This window comes from Lepeophtheirus salmonis, chromosome 6, assembly GCF_016086655.4.
Source record: "Lepeophtheirus salmonis chromosome 6, UVic_Lsal_1.4, whole genome shotgun sequence".
NCBI lineage: Eukaryota > Metazoa > Arthropoda > Copepoda > Siphonostomatoida > Caligidae > Lepeophtheirus > Lepeophtheirus salmonis.
The window spans coordinates 27316165-27322857 of NC_052136.2; the positions used below are offsets into that span (position 1 = coordinate 27316165).

At 30.7% G+C, this 6693-nt stretch overlaps 1 long non-coding RNA gene across 1 annotated transcript; it reads right to left on the reverse strand.

Moving 5' to 3' along the window:
• Nucleotides 1-2083: 2083 nt before the first annotated feature.
• On the reverse strand, nt 2084-4551 carry LOC121121115 (uncharacterized). The gene is made up of 2 exons (XR_005865346.2): nt 2361-4551; nt 2084-2303 (listed from the first exon to the last, which is right to left on the reverse strand). It is a non-coding gene; the product is annotated as an uncharacterized lncRNA (long non-coding RNA).
• Between the last annotated feature and the right edge of the window lie 2142 nt (nt 4552-6693).

The window sequence follows — 6693 nt, forward strand, 5'->3', positions numbered from 1 at the left end:
ATACAAGTACTCAGTGCTGTAAAAGATGAAACCATCATAAGTATTTCATAGGATAAATTAATCTGACCAATCGGAAAGTTATAAATTTTGTCTAAATTTTTTTTGCCTTCCACTGGATACTCGGATGGGGACTTGAGTTTTTTTCTTATGGACTCAAATTGGGTTTGGAAACAGAAACTATGTGTCAATTTGGATCCAAGTCCTCTTGATGTAGCTGTCATATGAAAACTAAATCGTATAATCTCTCTTGTATTTCAACATAGTTTAAATAAATTTACTGCTGGAAAATTCGGGTTTTCTACGTTTCAACTCGTAGCTGCATACAGTATTGTGAGCTGTCTACTTGCCAATGAACTTTTTGTCGAACGGAAATTTTACCGAAAAGTGATATTGAATATATTGTTGCATATCCTAATTCTATTTAAAATCCTTTTATAAATTTTTTATATATATAAAAAATTACTAGAAGTATTACCCAGGATTGGCTGGACTTATTTGGCGTCAACAAATTGATATTACTTTAATAATATATGTAGAGGATAACTCTCCAAGAAAGCCTCAGTATTATTTTCAAATACTTATTGAATACTTAGATGTTCTCTTCTCATCAATTAAAGAATAATAATAAGAGTTGAGAAAAAAAATAATTTTATTTGATGACTGATGAGTAGAGATTGTTTTTTTATGGGAATGCAATGAGAAGGGGGGAGTGAGACATATGTTACACCTGAATTAAGAACCTTGTAAATATCTGCTGCATTTTTTATGATTCTACATTTAAAATAGCGTTAATGATGAGAAAATAGCTCGGCCACTCAACAATCATTGAGTAATAAACATAACACATCTTATGTGTGAACTATCAAGACAAAAACAATCTGTGATGTTTTTTCTAAAAATTGAGTTTCATTAATACTCATTTTCCGTGACCAATAATTTTGCCTCATGTAGATTTTCCCTCTACCTCTACAATTCAAAATTAAAGAAAAGAATAGGGCAGAACCTACAATTTCATTAATCAATGGTTGATAAAAACTGAAAAAATTAGATTTTCTATGAATCTTTTTTAAATTTTTTTGCAAATTATTTAATTTTTAATGAAGGACTGTAGACTTTTGAAATTTTTTTCAACGAAATTTAATTTTTGAAATTTTTTATGAATTACGGTAGATTTAAAAATAATAATCATTTCAAATTTTATTTTTTTAAATTTTGTATGAATAACTATAGATTTTTGATTTTTTTTTTAAAAACAAATTAATATTTGAAATTTTTCGACTAAATTAATTTTTTGTGAATAACAACAAATTTTCATATTTTTTTCCCCATTTTTTTCGTTTTTTTTTGTCAATAGCTGAAATTTTTTTATGAAAATATTTCATTTTTTATAAATAGATGTAGATTTATGTCTTTTTTTTCCAAAAACTGTATCATTTTAAGTTAATTTTATAAATTTTCTTTTATATTTATATTTTGTTATGAATAACTGTAGATTTTTAATTTTTTTGAAAGAACAAATTAATGTTTTAAATTTTGTTCAAAAAAAAATTCAAAAAAGATCTAAAAACAAATTATATATGTGTTTTTATGTTATCCTGTTGACATTCCTGCTATATTATTAATCTGATTGAGATACAACATCAAAGTTCGAATTGGTAATATAAAGAAACTAAAAGGCGGCGAATATGTAATGAGGCAAAATTTTCTAGAGGAAAAATTACCGGAGCAGAAATGTAGGTAGCTAAATTACCGGACACGAAAATGTTTGTAGCAAAATTTCGATATGTGATACAAAAAAATAAGTATATTGACATTTCTCATTTTCTTCTTGATTTTTGTTCAAGGTTGATTGTGGATTGACCTACGACGTTTTTATAAAAAACTGTAGGAAAATATAAATAATAATGAAAGGTTGCGGTAATTAATTACATCCTCCATTAACATTCCCGTTTAAAAGAGATTATGTTAACTTTTATTTACTGGGATATTAATTATTTATCCATAACATACGTCACGTTCTGCCTAGTTTCTATCACTTTTTGTGGCCTTTTCAAGAAGTTTAAATTCATACTATAATGTTGCATTTCAAGGTGTTTATTAATATATTATAAAACAGGAAAAGCTTTTTGTTTACATGAAAAGAAATTACATGTTCATGAGTCATCAATATTTTGTCATACATATATTTGTAGTGATGGAATCATATAACATGTGCATTATTTAAAAATACAACAAAATGTACAAGAATATGAAGGACATTTAGGAGGAGAGGAACTCAGCCGTGATTACTTTAATTAGATAATCTGCAAGCATAAGAGGAAATAAATACAAATCCCACTCCTATTATAGCAAGTACATACATATTGGTAGGAATTGTTCCTTTGTCAATCCTTAAGTTTACTCCCACTTAACTTTAATCTTGTAAATCTTACATTGAAGAATTTAATTAACTACCACTTTGTCGATTTTGAAGATACAACCAATATTTAAAACTAAAATATATATCTGCAAATTTAAACTTAAATAACACACATGGTATATGTACAAAACGCTGATTAAATTCCTCTTTCCTTTTCCTCCTTTGCTCTCCCAATCAAAAAACTTTACACAGCAGTAATTCTATTTCTTCTCTTTTTTTTTTCTTCCCTTCAATTTTCTCTTCTCTCTTTTGAAGTCAGAGCGCCGGATTCATGTTCACATATTATGATTAAAGTTGATAATATTGTAGAGAAAAACGCGTGCAAGGAGAAGGGGGAAAAAAGACACATGGTATCATTGTTTAAAATACTGATGTGATTATCATTTGCCTGCTTTATTATAATTTTTGAGGGTATAAAGAAAGTATTTATTAGCAAAATGTTTAATGAAGATATACTACGTATAATTGACTTAGACGCTTTTTATCCGTTACAGTAGATTTGAAAACGTCACACTCTACGAAATTGTAATTCATTATGAACCTTATTCTCGGAATAATAGCTAATGAAACGACAAAGTAGAGTATTCTGAAATATATTTGAAGTTCCAAGTTTAAAAAAAGAAGGCTTTAATTAAATGTAATCTACATAATAAAAAATATACCATCATACATTTATGTTTAATATACAAAATTAAATAATTGGAATCATATAACTAATAACAAATAATTATTAATAATAAAGTTTTATTTTCACATTTATATCGACAAATCCGACAAACCATCTGTTTCTCATCCGGTAAGTATTTTCCAAATTCCTGGGCCTCCATTTTCAGAAATCCGGACAGAAGGCGACGTTATTTTAGGCATTGTATTCAGTTCTCTTTCGACTATCACCATCTAATATTATTATATTAATATTGAATAATAAAGGCGGGAATGATAACGTTCTTGCTTGATAGAAGAAGATGTATATTATTTAATAAATGATGCCATAAGTATTTCTTCTCTTCTCCTCGCACGCTTTTCTATTCTTACCAAAATTATCACCCTTGATTATGATGATAATTAATAACAGAGGAACTAGCCATCCCAAGTCCTTCTGGTATAGATGATTCCCAGGTCCGTCAGTAAGCTTTGTACATGGTTCATCATTTTCCTGTAATCTCCGACTGGGTAGAGACGGCTTTTAGGATCTCCATTGATTGGAGTACATACTCTTCCAGCCTTGGTGGAATAGGCAACATTTTATTTATAACCCCATATAACCCCACATGTACTATTTATTCATTAATACCATGGTTCACCAATTTTTTATTTTATTTTACTGTGTGCCTGATAACTGGAATAATGACGTACATAGGCCGCATAATCATTCTGTGCAAGACATACTAGCCAGAATGAAAGCTCATGTAAAAAAGATGAAAGACTAATTGGAGCATTACAGTTTAATCATGGGGTAGTGTTGTGGAATGAATAAAAAAACAGCATGTTTATGTACTCAAAGTTATCAAACAAGCAATGTTAGCAAAACATAGGGCATAATGTACACAGATCCGAATCTTACAAACTAAGGAGCAGAAAAAGGTTAGTGAGATTTGTGAAACGGAAATCTGACTTTCAAGAGATCATCAACTTTTGGTTTGGAATTGCTGCATTGAATCAAGATAATTGATTTCAAATGTGCCTCAGTCAATTGCGTTGGATGAGCTCATTTTCCATAATTCATATTTGAAAATGTTTGCTCATCTGAGAATGAAAGAAGGGGAAAGAAGCGTAATAGTGGGATACCCAAATGGAAATGAAGAAAATGACTATGACTCCTGTATGTAGGTGCTACCTGTACACTGAATATAGGTATATTTCTCGAAATAAATGGAAGAGACACAAAGGTACTCCATAGTTATTTACAAGTTAATACGCATAAAAAATAACAACAATTGTAAAATTAAGGTATAAAGCAATCAAGATCTTTAAGTATTCTAAACATGATATTCAAATTTGTATTTTTTATCACAAAGTTTCGTACTCCATACCTTGTATCAAGCAAATTCAAATACTATCGGCGGGCTGGATGGACTGACTGCACTAATGTTTTTTTTAAATGATGAAGGGTATCCACATTTCAGGGGTAATTCATTTCCCCCAAAAAAAAAAAAAAAATATAAGAGAATAGTGATATTAACACTTGGGTCTTAATTCAGGTGTACCATATGGTTCGCTCCCGTCTTCTCATTGTGCTCTACAAAAATATCGAATCTAAGTAAAATTTATAACTGTGTTAAAGCTTTAAAAAGAATCAATTATGATATAGCCGTTACGAATCTGGGATTGGACGGCTGACAAATAAATACACTGACAGTTTCTCTGTAAGTGACATAACGCCGTGAGAAAAATAAATGGGCTAGAAAAAATTGATCCATAAAATTAATGTTAGATAAGTACAATTAAAATTGACGTTGAGCTTTTATCAAATCCCAATCTCAACTATCGAAAGGGAAAGAAGAAATAAGATAAATCATAAACTCTTCTGTATTTTTCTTATTACCAGTTTTAATTATTGTATGCATTGAATCAATGACTGAGTATGAAATTACACGTGTCCATGATGAAAGCCCTGGATTGATCAAATTAATAAAATTTCAAAATCTTTTTGAATTAACAATACGCTTTTTTTTGTTGAGTATGCTGTTTAGTCTTTCTAAATTGATATTAAGACCACTTCTCGCCGTGTCATTCAAACATTTCAACTAGAAAATCGTCCATTATAGAACATTGGAAGAATGAAAATTGTGTTTTATGGCATCTTCAAATCTTTGAGGTAGTTTCCTCCCTCTAAAAATCATGTAGACACTCGCCCTGTGAATTGTCCTTACTGACATTTTGTTCTATCTTTTACCTTCATTTTTGTAGAGAAAGTAAATGCTACGAAAGGATATACAGGTTTGATCTTATTTTGTTGTACACATTTTTTTATTTTCAATCTGGAATGCTATTGGTACTCAAGGAGGAGAACAGCAAGACATCTTATCTCTGAACAGAGCAAGCTGGGACGGTTAGAAAGAGCGAAGAAGATTCTAAATGTTCTCAAGGCCAACAAAAATTCGGTCATACTTTTGCTCTTTTCTAATGAAAACCTTTTCACTGTGGATGCCACTGTGAATAAGCAAAAGAGTTGCTATATCAGAACTGAACATCCAGACAATGTCTCAGCTTCACTGAGACATGTCTTCAGAACAAAAAATCCAGTGTCCAGCACAGGTGAAGTCTGTTCCATCAAGAAGTAGTGGGCCAAGCTTCCGCTTGAGATTTAGCCCTCGTATTGAGACAATCATTAGACCTGAGGGCTCACATATTGAATAAAAATTGTGCCCATCAGTATTTTCAGATAATTTTGTCAAATAAATGTCCTCGCAAAACCTTCTGCTTAAATTTGAATTTAAGCAGAAATTAAAATTATAAAATGTGTATGGCTGGATAAGATCAACTCTGTAAATACAAACTATTGTTGTCCGGTATACTGAGACTAAATTGTGGTATCTAGTGTTCAATCAGTACTTATTTGTTCGGTCTAATAAAGTCTTAGGACAGGTGCGTTAGACTGTCAGTCTTTGGGACTGGTCCTTGAAATTTTTTCTAAAAATATCGATGGTATTAAGCAAAATAGGGTATATAAAATCGTGCACAGAAAACTTCCCAGGAGAAAATTGCCTCTTGAAGATTGCTCTTGAGAAAAATTTGCAAGTTAGGAAAATTACCCGTATTTTGTGCAAACTTCATGATGAATAATAAACCATTATAAATTCGCTGAATATTATTTATGACAAATATCTAAACATATTTGTTTGTTCCATCTCCCAAAGGAGTACGTTCAAGTGTGAGTAATATTATTGCAATACAATTTCATTGCATTTTTTGAAATTCAACCCAATATCCTAATAAAGGGATTGAGAGGATTGGTAAAGAGGAGAGAATAAATAACTTAGGGCCTCATAAAACATGGTGGAATACATCAGCCCTCAGATTCGTAGGGAGTGTGCGTGGAATTGCCAAAAACCACCACCAATTTATCCAATACATCCAAAGAATTCCCTAATACCAAAAAATAGTTCCAAGTCTTAGGGTTCAACCATATTCAAGTTGTCATTTTCATAACAACTGACAACTTTTTCGCTCTACCCGTAATCGAAACTAGAAAAAATTTGAAAAACAACGACTGTTGTGTGCATGCCACATCGAACGTGTATACAGGCTACACTGTTATGTAGTGTATATTC